We start from the raw sequence: 14,032 nt of genomic DNA, 5'->3' as shown, positions 1-14,032 counted from the left end.
AGATATGACACCAAAAGCACAAGGATCAAAGGAAGAAGAGAAAAATCACACTGTATCAGACTGCAAACAGGACCACCAATAAAGCAAAAAGACAACCCACAGAAAGGGAGAAAGGGAGAAAATATTAGCAAATCAAATACCTGGCAGGGGACTTGTATCCAGAATGAATAAGACTTGGTAGCAAAAAGCAAATAACCCAATTTAAAATAGGAAAAAGGTTTTGAATCAGCATTTCTTAAAAGAAGATGTACACACGGGCACTAAGCAGGTCATGCTGAACCCTGTTAGTTACTGGGGAAAGACAAATCAGCACCAGGCTGAGCCCTGAAGTGAGACGGCTGCTCTCAGAACAGGACACGGGTGACGTCAGCGAGGATGGATGTGACGGAGCCCTCCCGGTGGCTGGAGCCATGGGGGGCTCGAGCAGCTGCTGTGGACCACGGCTGGCTGGCCCCCCAAAGCTACCAGGGAGCCAGCATACAACGCTGCTCTCCCATTCTTCGGCAGGTGCCCAAGACCAGTTAGAGCACATGTTGTTACTGGAACAGACATTACAGACACACAGACATTCCCAGTGTGGGTGCTCTCCATGAAGCTGAGAAATAAAAGCGACTCTGTGACTTGGGGGACGGATGAGCAAACTGTGGTGTGGCCACAGAAGGAATATCAAAAGGAAATAAGGACTTTAAGAAAGAAAGAAGGAAAGGAAGGAGGCGTGAAGTGCTGGCATCTTCACTACAGGGACAGACCTTCTAACACTAGGCTCAGGGGAAGAGGCCAGTCCCATAGACATGTGTTCCATGTCTGCATTCAGACGAAATACCTAGAACAGACATATCTATGGTTGGCGGTTGCTTAGGGTTTGGGGATGAGCTTATAGGGGGCAAGGAGTAGCTAAAAGGTTTGGAGTCCCCTTTCAAGGTGAAGAAAATGTTCCAAAAATGTGTGTGGTGATTGTCACTCATTATCTGTGAGTGCACTAAAAACCACTGAATTGTGCACTTTAAATGGGAAGTGGATGAATTGTCTGGGATGTGAATTATATCCCAAAAAAGCCGTTTTAAAAAATAAGGGTGTTGCATAATGACTGCCTTCCAAAGAGTACAGTAGAAAAGGGGGGAATGAATAACTTTACAGAAGAGAAGTCAGAGAGACACAACCTCAGTCAAGTGGCCAAGGTCACATCCAGAATGATGAGTCTTGTTGCTAGTATGGACCCCTACAGGGCACAGTGAGAATGCTGCTTCTCCTCTGTGGTCTGCCTCCCCCAAACCCACCCACAGCATAATCCTAATAAATTCTGACTGCGGTACAATCAGAATGCCTGACCATCCTCTTTAAAACCGGGAGGATCGGGCGCCTGGGTGGCTCAGTGGGTTAAGCCGCTGCCTTCGGCTCAGGTCATGATCTCAGGATCCTGGGATCGAGTCCCGCATCGGGCTCTCTGCTCAGCAGGGAGCCTGCTTCCCTCTATCTCTCTCTCTCTGCCTGCCTCTCCGTCTACTTGTGATCTCTGTCAAATTAAAAAAAACAAAAACAAAGAAAAACCGGGAGCATCACCAGAAAGTGGTTAGAGTCTGAGAATCTGTGACAGCCAAGAGACCACTAAGGCGATGTGATGACTAACTGGAAGGTAGTATTTTTTGAGTGAGATCCTAGGACGGAAAAAGGACATTAAGGCAAAAGAAAAAAATCTGAATAAAGCATGGACTTTAAGAATAGTGCATCAATATTGGGTAATTAATTGTGACCAATGGGCCACAGGAAAGGAAGATATTAATAGTAGAGGAGCTCCGATGTGAAGTACATGGAAATTATTGTCACCATTTCCTCTAAATCTAAAAATATTCAAAATTTAAAATTTTCTTTAAAAAATTTTTTAAATAGGGGCGCCTGGGTGGCTCAGTGGTTTGGGCTCGGGTCATGATCTCAGGGTCCTGGGATCGAGCCCCGCATCGGGCTCCCTGCTCCGCGGGAAGCCTGCTTCCCTCTCTCTCTCTCTCTCTCTCTCTCTCTCTCTGCCTGCCTCTCTGCCTACTTGTGATCTCTATTTGTCAAATAAATAAATAAAAATCTAAAAAAAAATTTTTTTTAAATAAAGGCAGGGCTCTCTAATATCAATAAGCACCATGAAATACATTCATTAACAATCAGGAAAAAAAGGAAAAAAAAATGGGAAAAAAAAAACAATCAGGAAAAAGCACCCTCAATGCACCTGCACACATGTACGTGCACGTGCACGCGCGCGTGCGCGCGCACACACACACACACACACACACACACACACACACTTAACACCAGCACAGGGAAAGAGCCCAGAAGCTGATTCTGGAATCACAACGAACAGGATCCAAAAAGCAATTACACCACCAAGTGTTATGCTAATACAATTACTGGAATTGCCAGTCAAAAGCAGTTAATGTAATAATTAAGATAGATTGACCTGAAGGTTGATTTAAAATTAACCTGACATGTGCATACTCTCTCCTATGATCTAGCTTCTCATTAACTTCAAATTTCTTTGGGAAAAATTATACATTTTGCACCGTGACTGGGTAGAACAAGCCTCACTCACTGTCCCACTGATGAACGTGGTGTGGCTGAAGGAAAGTGATGCACCCCACCTTCCCTGGTGTGGGACTGTTGTCTGCCAAGGTCACCAACTACCCTCCCTCCCATATGCCCTCAGCAAACGCTGGCAGCCCATTAAAATTGTACCGGTGAAGGACCCAAGACTCTGGCTGTGTCTCAGAGGCTCTTTCTAAAGGGATGTTGGGCAGGGAGTGACCTGAGGCACTGGGGTCTTGCCGGTGCACTGCGGGCAGGGAAGGAAAACACACACCTGCCCTACATAGGCGCCTCTCACATGGCATGGACCATCTGGCTTGTGTCACTACAGGTGAGGAAACCCAGCCACGTAGAAAGGAGCTTGTTGGAAGCTGGTCCCTGAGCCTGTGGCCGGGGCAGGAGCAGAAGCTCCAAAAGCCCTGCTTTCCCCAGCTCAGCACCTTCCCTTTCTCTCACGATTTCCTACCGGAATTCGTGGTGAGGTGTGTTGGTCTACGCAGTAATGCTGGAGTCCTCCCAGCTCCTGAGGCCTCGCCCAGGGTTGGGCCCCGTGTAGGCGAGCAGCTTTCCTGTGTCCCTGCCTCCCCAGGGCCTCTGCCTGCCGCTGGCGGAGCTCAGAGTCCCTACAGAGGCTGCTACCCCTCCCTCCAAGGCTCATGTCTTGTCAGGAAGACCTCAGCCAGGGTCTGGACACAGGCACTGGGTCCTCCTTCAAGATAAGCCCTGGAATTACCCTTGACAACGTCTTTTAAAATGGGTCCCCCACTTGGCATTTCTATGAAACAAAGAATTTTCCCCCTTAAAATTATTCAGATTTAGTAATAGCATTAGGAGAGTGGGAAAACATAGGATGCTAGAAAATGGTCTATTACTGAGATGATTTTAATATTCGAATGAGGAAAACCACTCGCTGTCATGTTTTCATCCTACGCCTTGGTTTTGTATCCATCCTGACAATCTCTGCCTTTTAACTGCAAACCCTGGGGATTGGTGAAGTGTCTGCCTTCACCTCAGATCATGACCTTGGGGTCCTGCGACAGAGACCTACATCGGGCTCCCTGCTGAATGGGCAGTCTGCTTCTCCCTTTCCTTCTGCCTCTGCCTCTCCCCTGCCCCAGCTTGTGCTCTCTCTCTCACTCACTCACTCTCTCAAATAAATAAATTAAATCTTCTAAAAAAAGAAAGAAAAGAAAACCTTTGTCCATAAAAATAAGTATTAATCAGCATGTCAGGAGAGGAGTCACCAGCACAAGTTGTTTAGCAATTTTTTTAAAAGACTTTTATTTATTTATTTGACAGACAGATTTCACAAGTAGGCAGAGAGGCAGGCAGAGAGAGAGAGGAAGGGAAGCAGGCTCCCCGCTGTGGAGAGAGCCTGGTGTGGGGCTCGATCCCAGGACCCCGGGATCATGACCTGAGCTGAAGGCAGAGGCTTTAACCCACTGAGCAACCCAGATGCCCCTGTTTAGCAACTTTGAACAAAAATAATAAAGTTGGAGGCTTCACACTACCTGATTTAAAATGTACTACAAAGCTATAGTAATCAGACAATCATATAAAAAAATGGGCGGAAGATATGAACAGACACTTCTCCAATCAAGACATACAAATGGCTATCAGGCACATGAAGAAATGTTCATCATCACTAGCCATCAGGGAGATTCAAATTAAAACCACTAATTTAGACCATTAAGTTTAAAATCATTAATTTAGAATGGCCAAAATTAGCAAGACAGGAAACAACATGTGTTGGAGGGGATGTGGAGAAGGGGAAACCTCTTACACTGTTGGTGGGAATGCACGTTGGTGCAGCCTCTTGGGAGAACAGTGTGGGAATTCCTCAAGAAATTAAAAATAGAACTTCCCTATGACCCTGCCATTGCACTACTGGGTATTTACCCCAAAGATACAGATGTAGTGAAAAGAAGGGCCATCTGTACCCCAATGTTTATAACAGCAATGGCCACGGTCGCCAAACTGTGGAAAGAACCAAGATGTCCTTCAACAGATGAGTGGATAAGGAAGATGTGGTCCATATACACTATGGAGTATTATGCCTCCATCAGAAAGGATGAATACCCAACTTTTGTAGCAACATGGATGGGACTGGAAGAGATTATGCTGAGTGAAATAAATCAAGCAGAGAGAGTCAATTATCATATGGTTTCACTTATTTGTGGAGCTTAAGAAATAACACAGAGGACATGGAGAGTTAGAGAGGAGAAGGGAGTTGGGGGAAATTGGAAAGGGAGGTGAACCATGAAGAGACTATGGAATTTGAAAAACAATCTGAGGGGTTTGAAGGGGCGGGGGGTGGGAGGTTGGGGGAACCAGGTGGTGGGTATTAGAGAGGGCATGGATTGCATGGAGCACTGGTGTGGGGCAAAAACAATGAATACTGTTATGCTGAAAATAAATAATTTTTTTTAAAAAGTATCATTTAAAATAGCAACAAAAAATGAGACAGAGCTAACAAAATATATGCAAAATAGGTATACTTAAAAAAATACAAAACTTTAAAGAGATAAATAAAAAATGGCACTATATAACAACAAAAAAAAGCTATAGTAATCAAAACAGCATGGCACAGGCATAAGAACAGACACACAGACCAATGGAGGAGAGGAGACAGGGCAGAACTAACTCCGTGCATAGGGTAAACTGAAGTTTGATAAAGATGCAAGAACACACAATGGGGAAAGAACAGTGTCTTCAACAGAAAGTGCTGGGAAGACTGGTTTTCCACAGGCAAAAGAATGAAACTGGACCCTTAACTCACTCCCCATGTAAAAACCAACTCAGAATGGATTACAATCTTTAAGACCTGAAGCCATAAAATTATTAGAAGACAATAGAGAGGAAAAGCTCCTTGAGATTGGCCTGTATAACACTTCTTTTAGATATGACTCCAAAAGCACAGGCAACAAAAGCAAAATAGACAAAGGGAACTCATTCAAAGTAAAAGCCTTTGGGTCGCCTGGGTGGTTGTGGGTTAAGCCTCTGCCTTCGGGTCAGGTCATGAGCCTGGGGTCCTGGGATCAAGCCCCACATAGGGCTCTCTGCTCAGCGGGGAGCCTGCTTCCCTTCCTCCTCTCTGCCTACTTCTGATCTCTGTCAAATAAATAAATAAATCTTAAAAAAAAAAACTGAAAGTCTTTTGCACAACACAGGAAAACATCAAGGACAGAGACAGCTGAGAGTCTGGGAGAAAATACTTACAAACTGTACATCTGATAAGAGGTTAATATTGAAAATATAAGGAATTTGCACAACACCGTAGCAAAAAAACAACTCAATTAAAAATAAGCAAAGAATTCAAATAGACATTTCTCAGAAGACATACAAATGGTCAACAGACTGGGACACCTGGGTGGCTCAGTGTGTTAAGGCCTCTGCCTTCGGCTCCAGTCATGATCTCAGGGTCCTGGGATCGAGCCCTGTGTTGGGCTCTCTGCTCAGCAGGGAGCCTGCTTCCTCCTCTCTCTGCCTGCCTCTCCGCCTACTTGTGATCTCTGTCAAATAAATAAAATCTTAAAAAAAAAAAAGGTCAACAGACACATGAAAAGATGCTTGATATCACTGATAATCAGCGAAATGCAAAACAAAACCACAATAATACATCATCTCCTATACGTTAGATGGTTCTTATCAAAACAACTAAAGCCTGCATGTGTTGGTGAGGATGTGGAGAAAGGGGAACCCTCGTGCTCTGCTGGTGGGAATGCAAATTGAGGCAGCCACTGGGGAAAGGCCACTGAATATTGGGTTCCTCAAGAAATTGACAAAAGAACGAAGCACCTCTCAGAGGTGATCAGGTCATGCGGATGCCATCCTCATGAATGGTATCCGTGTCTTTATAGGAGAGGCTCCTGAGAGAGCCCTGGTCCCCTCTGCCATGGGATGATGCGGAGAAGGTCTTGGCCATGAACCAGGAAGGGGCCTCCACCAGAATATGACCATGCTGGCGCCTTGGCCTTGGACGTCCAGCCTCCAGAATGTGGGAAATAAATTTCTGCTCTTTATAAGCCACCCAGTCCTGTTGTTAAACCAGCCCAAATTTCTTCCAGTTTTTGAGTTTTCAGCAGACAGATCCTGTATATGTAAGATCTTTTCCAAAGTATGTTGATTTTTGCTACTCTTCTGTGGCAGTTTTGAAATTTCCATTTCCAATCATTTATTGTTAGTGTATAGAAATACAAACGATTTCTGTATGCTGGCTTTATATCCTATGACAATGTAATACTCATTTATGAATTCTACTGGCCTTCTAGGTTTTATTTTTTCAATATTTTCTATCTAGACATCATGTCATCTATGAAAAAGGATAGTTTTATTTCTTGCTTTCCAATCTGTATGACTTTTCTTGCTGTTTCACACTAGCTGAGAATTCCAGCATGATGTTGAACAAGAAACACGAGAAAGGACATCTTTGTCTTGGTCCTGATTTATAAAGGAAGCATTTGGCCTTTCACTATTGATGTTAACTGTGGTTTTTTGTAGATGCCTATATCATTTTAAAGAAGTTCTACTTTGCTGGGCTTTTTAAAAAAATTATGAGTGGCTATAGAATTTCTTCAGATGTGTTTTCTGCTTGTCATACCATTTTCTTACCCATCTTGAACTTCTCCCATCCCACTTAAAATGAACATCTTACTACTTCAAGTACAGTGTGGAAATACTGCAGCCATCCTGGGCCACCCCTCCCACTCTTCATGCTGCCGTCAGCGTATGCATGTCTTACATCCACACACCTTAGAAAGTTCAGGAAAAAAATACTACAGTTTTATTTAAAGACTTCATTTTTTTTTTTTGGAGCAGTTTTGGGTTCACAGCAAATTCCAGAATGAGGTACTGTGGTTTCTCACATGCCCCCTGCCCTCCGACGTGGCCAGCCTCCTCCCTGATCAGCACCCCTGGCATGGAGGGACACTTGTTATCACTGAGGAAGCTCCGCTGTCACATCACCAAGCGAAGCCCATAGTTTGCATTATTGTGCGTTCTGTGGATTTGGACACATGGACGACACGTGTCGTGACTGCAGAGCCACACAGTAAGGTTTCGGTGATCTAGACATCCTCCACTGCACCTGTTCATCCCTCCACCGCCCCAGTGATACTACAGTTTTGACTTTAAGTTGTGTGTACTGCACAAAAGTCAGGAGGGGCAGGAACACTAACACAAGGAGCCTTTTACATTGACCTGTTTACCGTTCTGAGGCTACTTACTCCGTTCTGAGGATCTATGTCTCCTTGCTCCGCTGTAATGTCCTCCATCCCAAAGAGCTTCCTTTAGCATCTTTGATGGTAGAGTTTTTTGGAGATAATTTCTCTAAGCTTTCTAAAATCCAGAAAATCTATATTTCAGCAGTCACTCTTATAGGATATGTTTGCTGCATATAGGGAGATATACAGAAATATAAGGGATGCAGGGAAACATAGGGGCCCTACGGGATATGGGGGTCATGGGGGACAGAAGGGGACATGGGGGAAGTAGGGGATAGAGGGGAAGTAGGAGGACATAGGGGACCTAAGAAATAAAAGAGATATAGGGGGGCACAGGGAATATAAAGGGACACAGAGAGATATAGGGTTCTGGATTGAAAGACCTTTTTGTTTGTTTTCTACACTTTAACTCTGGTTGTCTCATTCTCTTCCAATCCCCACAGAGTCTGATAAGAAGTTGGCTGTTGATCAAACCATTACTCCCGCTGTGTACAGAGTCACCTTTCCTCTAGTTGCTTTTGAGATTTGCTTTTTGGCATTGGCAACCATCTGTCTGATTCTGATGCATCTCTGTAGGGTTGTCTTTTTTCTGCTTGGTACTAGTTATCTTTTACTGGCAAATGCCTGCCTTCCATCATCTGGAAAACTACTCATTCATGATTCTATGACCAGGAACAAATGGTGTAAAGAAGGTGACACATCAACTTTCTCAGACCTACAGATGCTACAGTAATTCATCAAGTCCAGCACAGAGGCATCAAGGGACGCTGAGGAAGTCCTTCAGGCAGAAAGAAGATGACGCCACAGGGGGACCTGGTATGAAGACGAGTGTGGACAGGGCAACACCACCAGGAACCCTGGCCGGGGGATGGGGCCACTGCTGTGAGGCCACTGAACTGGCATGAAGGACTGTGACGTTATGTGAAGATGGATGAGGTCAAAACCATGCACTACCAACCCTAAAGCATGTGAGCACGCATACGTGCACGCACACGTGCACACAGATGTGCACATATGCACACATACACATAGTTATACAGAACCAGCAAAAATGTGATTCAATGAGATCATAAATACTCAAATTCTCCAAAAGAAGGCAGATTAAGAGGAAAAGGGAAACAGAAATAAAATAGTAAAAAAAAAAAAAAAAAACACAAATAGTAAGGTCGCAGATTTAAGACTGACTCTTACCAACAGCAGCATCAGATGAGAACGCTCTGCGAACACCAATCCGGAGACCTAAGTTGTCAGGTGGGGTAAGACAGCAGGACTCAACCCTGTGCTGCCTGCCCCACACCCATGTGAGATATAAAAACACACACAAAAGCAAAAATATTGAAAAAAATCTCACTCACGCAAGCCAGAAGAGTTGGAGTCACCATACCGTTAGAGGACAGAGGGGACTGCAGAGAACGAGCCCAGCCAGGGACAAAGGGGTCCCTGCACAGCCCCCAACGGGCCAAGGATGCAGAGGGCAGAATACCGAACATCTCCGCACCAAGTCACCAAGCTTCACGGCACACAGGGTGCAAGCCCCATTTGGGGTCTTGACGCCTGGGGCCTCCCGGGTTCTCTCCCCACTCACGTTCCTCTCTTCGAGGAGTGCGTCCCATGGATTCATTCTTCTGCGTGTTGGATAGTGATTCTGAGTTATGTCCACATTATGAATGTGGTCTGGAGAAGACTCTAATTCTGGGTTTGTTTTTTTTTTATTTAAAGTCAATTAATTAGCATATAACGTATTACTGGTTTTAGGATTCTGGTGTTTTTTGCCAGTGGTGGGTCTCATTGGGTTCAGCTGGTGGTGATGTCAGCTGAGCTAACTCGACTCCCCAGGGCTGCAGCTCTAGCCTCGGCTCGGGTCTCGTCCTTGGCCGGTTGCTTCTGGAATGCTCTGCACAGGTGGCCCAGTCAGTCAGAAAGCTGGGCAGGCAGGCATGCCAGCCCTGTTCCCTTTCTGGAATCCCCAAACTCCCCCAGTCATATGTCCTCGTTCTCCAGGAGGTGAGGCCCCGTTTGCCCCACACGGCCCAGCTCGAGGCCACCCAGAGAGTTCTCCTCACACTAGTCCCCCGATCTGCTGCAGCAGCTCATCACGCCCCAGGGCCATTGGAAGGCTCCTGTTTGCACTCCGTGCAGATCTCCTGGTCGTCCTCTGTGAAGAACAGACTCTGGCGTGACCTTACAGAATCACTGCAGGAAGCAGAAGCAGCAATTAGCTATTCTCCCTCAGACCCCCTCCTGCAGGAACCTTGCATCTGGTGAGTCACACTTGGGGAAATCGTACATGTCATTGGTTTCAAAGGTCACGACGGGCTCACTGCCCGGGTGAGACACGGGGACCCTGCAGCCCCATGAAGGGCAGAGATTGCTGGACACGGTCACTGGACGAGGGGCGGGCACCACAGAGAGATGACAGGGCAGAGAGACAACGGGGCAGAGAGCCCCCGGCAGGCCCCTTCTGTTTCAAAGTCTGGGTCTCGACTCAACAGCCAACCCTGGCAAAGGGCACGTGCCTCCCACGTCCACCTCAAGAGTCTCCTCCGGGAAACCCCTGATGTCCTCCCCACTCCAGCTCGCGCCACTCCCCAACCCGGCCCCCTGCTCAGCTCCCTGAGGCCTCGATTCCCCTCCACACCCACCCACAATCAGTGCCCCTCACAGGGCCCTCCCTGCTCCCTCCTGCCCCCATCCTGCCTCATCCCTCGACTCCCCAAAGAAGCCTGTCCTGATCCCCCTGCTTGAGTGAGGGGCCCTCTGCTCTCCTTATACTGCTCTTATCTTCATCAGCAATGGAAGTTACAGACCAAGGTGGGTGCTAGTGAGGCAGGCTTCCGGGTTCTAGCCAGCACCTTGACAGGCAAAGGCCACAGAGAGGCTTCAGGGCTCTATTGTGGTCAGTGAGAATGAGAGAGGTCCCCTGGCTCAGCTCTCCTGACACGGTGCTACATCAATCCTTGCTGAGCCTGGGGCACCCAGGGTCTGCCCATGTGCCCAGGCACCAAGTGCAGATTGGGGTTAATGAGCTGGAGGCTCGGGGTCCCCTGGGGCCTCCCAGCCTTGCAGAGGTGAAAGCAGGAGTGGCCCCTTGGAGCCTTTCCCAGCCTTGCCTTGAGGAGGGCCCAGTGCCTGGGGCAGGGAACCTCCAGGGGGGACGATGGCCTGAGCTCTGGGTGCTCTTGGCCATCAGGGTTCATCCTGAAATTAATAGAACAGGGTCACTGGGAGGCTTGGGTGCAGGGCCTGCTCTGTCCTCCCTGACTTCAGAAGTCAGCTTCCCTGTCCCTAGTGGAGGCTCAGTACTGGGCCTCACAGACCCCACTGGGTTGCCCAGGGGTCTCCCTGCCCAGCCTGGGTGACAGAGCGAGAAGAGGTAGGACCTGGGCTGGGAGCCAAGTGCCCCAGGCTCTGCTGGCCCTGCCACAGCCCTGGGACATCAGGGCCTTGGGACATGAGCTTCGTGGGAGTGCTTGCCACCCCAGGGCAGATGGGACCCTCAGGCTGAGGCGGCTCGACACCCTGGCCAGCTGGCCACATGGCTCGAGTGAGGAGCAGCCAGACTGGGGGGACACAGACGCTGCTGGGATGCTGTAAGCTGAGCCTCAGCTCCCAGCACTACACCCCTGTCCTCTCAGGAGCAGCCACAGGGCCAAGAGCCCTTTCTCATTACTGATCCTTGACTTTGCACTTGTTCAAAGCTGAGGGCCCACGGTTCACAGCCATGGGAAACACTGGGCTGTGTGAGGCCCAGTGGGTCCACCCGCCTTCCTGAATGGATGTGGCATGTACATGTGCACAAGGCAGCTTTGTTTCACCAGCCCACACCCACTGGTGTGAGTCTCAGAGACCAAGCAGCACCCGGGCACTGTCCCCACCCTACTCCCCAGCTCCCCATGTCCCCTACCCTCCTCCTTCCCCCAGCCCTCCCCCTCCTCCTGCCCTCAGTATCCCCCTCTTCCTGCACCCCAGTCCCCTACCTCCTGCTCCTCTAAAGCCGGGGTCACCAGAGCAGCTCATGTGTCACCACAGTTTCTGGGCTGTGGTCTTGACTCATCCTATCTCTTCTTCTTGACTCATTGCCCCATGATGGGCTGGAAAAACAACAGTTTCAGCCCTGGATTAGCCCCTGGTCCCTGGGCTTCTTCCTGATGCCATCTCCAGGCATCTAAACAGCCGAGTCTCTGTGCGCCATCTTTTCTTTAAACATTTTTTGAGCAGAGCTGATTTTAAAAACAAAGTCATGCCTATTTTGGCCAAATGCAGTAACCTCTCCCAGATTAAGAATTAAATCCGTTTGGGACGCCTGGGTGGCTCAGTTGGTTGAGCAGCTGCCTTCGGCTTGGGTCATGATCCCAGGGTCCTGGGATCGAGCCCCACATCGGGCTCCTTGCTCGGCGGGGAGCCTGCTTCTCCCTCTGCCTCTGCCTGCCTCTCTGTCTGCTTGTGCTCGCTCGCTCTCTCTCCCTCTGTCTCTGGCAAATAAATAAATAAAATAAAAAAAAAAAAGAATTAAATCCGTTTATTAAAAATAATTCTGTTGTGGGATTCCTGGGTGGCTCAGTCGGCAAAGCGTCTCCCTGTGGCTAAGGTCATGATCCCAAGGTCCCGGGATCGAATTCTGCATCAGGCTCCCTGCTCAGTGGGGACCCTGCTTCTCCCTCTCCCTCTGCCTGCCGCTCCCCCTGCTTGTACACTCTCCCTCTCTCTCTGACAAATAAACAAACAAATAAGATAATAATTCTGTTGCAATGAGAGCAGGGCTGAAGCTGATAGGAGCCGTAGTTAGTGTGAGCCCCCCAGGGCCGCGGAGCTACAGAGAGCAGCTGCTGCCCCTCTATGCCAGGCCTGGATTGTGGGAAGAGAAAAAAAAGGACAAAAATTGACAAGGAGAATGGGTTGGCCAAGGAGGTCCACATAGTTGGCTGTGGGGCAGAGGGTGGAGGAGGAGAGACAAAGGCCTCGGTGTGGGGACCTTGAGGAGTGGCGGGCAACAGATCCCCGTGGAGACTGGCCTGTGCCTGGGCTGTGCCCGATACGGGGGCACCAGCAGCGGCCTGTCCCGCCGTGACGCAACTGGCAGGAAAATGGAGTGGGAAACGCCCCTCAGCTGGTGTGGTCCAGAGACCCCTACTGAAGGCTGGACCTGCAGGCTGTGCCCACGCCACCCTCTCAGGTGCCCATGGCCACAGGGCATCACCACAGCCCTATCGCCGTAAGCAGTACAGCAGAGGTGTGATAAAAGCCATCTGTCATTCATAAAAGGCGACGTCACCTGTTTGCAAAGCCATAAGCCATCCTGGGGCTCAGCCAAGAAATGGCCTATAAAATCCTGAGTAATGACCTCAAAGCATACTTTCCAATATAAAGAATATTCCAGGCAGCTGTTTCTAGGATTTATCTGTGGGCAGTAATTTTATTCCCAGAACGATTACCGGGCAGTGTCTAATGCCCCTCTTCAATGGCACACCCCCTCCTCCCTCCATTAGCAGCAGGAAAAGCATCTAGAACGTGTTCCACAGCCCTGGGAGCACAGGACCCTGTCCCCTGGGGGACAAGTGGCCATGCATGCCCACGAGCCGTGCCCTCTGCTGTCAGATGCATTGGCACACGGGGGCCTGGGGGAATGCCAGCTGGCTTCAGGGACTCCCAGTCACCAGGGGGAGGAGCTCAGCCTGGTCCTGAATCTGTTTCTACAGTAACACAAGAACAGCCGGTTCTGTCTGGGCTGGAGGAGGGCAGGCATCCTCCCCGGCAAGGAGCTCTCTGACCACATGGCCCTGGGCAGAGCCTGAGGTGTGCGGAGGACAGGGAGCCTCAGGAGAACGGGCCTGAGGGAATCTGCTCAAGCCTCCCTGGGTCTTACACCTGAAGGTCAAGGGATGCCAAAGGCCACAAGGCTGGTGACAGATCTTGAACTCCAGCCCAGAAGGACTCCTTCCTGAAGCAACTGAATTCCCAGAGAAGCCGAGGCTTGCCTGAGTACCCTGGAGAACCAGGGAGAGTGGGACCATGTCTGCCTTGGGCACTGCTTTGTAGCCTGAAGGTGCCTCGGAGGGACCCAGAAATAGCTTTCTCTGCCTTACATGAGGGTCCCTTCTGTTTGCCGGGCCAGCAGAAGTCTCTGTGCGCCTCCCTGTCCTGAGCCATAGCTAGCTCCGGGATGAAGGGCAAGGACTGCTCTGAGCCACTGCGTCCTGCATGCCCGGACCCCACCGTCTGCTCAGGGCATGTCTCTGGGAAGG

The sequence above is a fragment of the Mustela nivalis genome (assembly GCF_964662115.1).
Source record: "Mustela nivalis genome assembly, contig: HAP1_SCAFFOLD_275, whole genome shotgun sequence".
NCBI classification, from domain to species: Eukaryota; Metazoa; Chordata; class Mammalia; order Carnivora; family Mustelidae; genus Mustela; species Mustela nivalis.
This window is presented reverse-complemented; position numbering follows the sequence as displayed.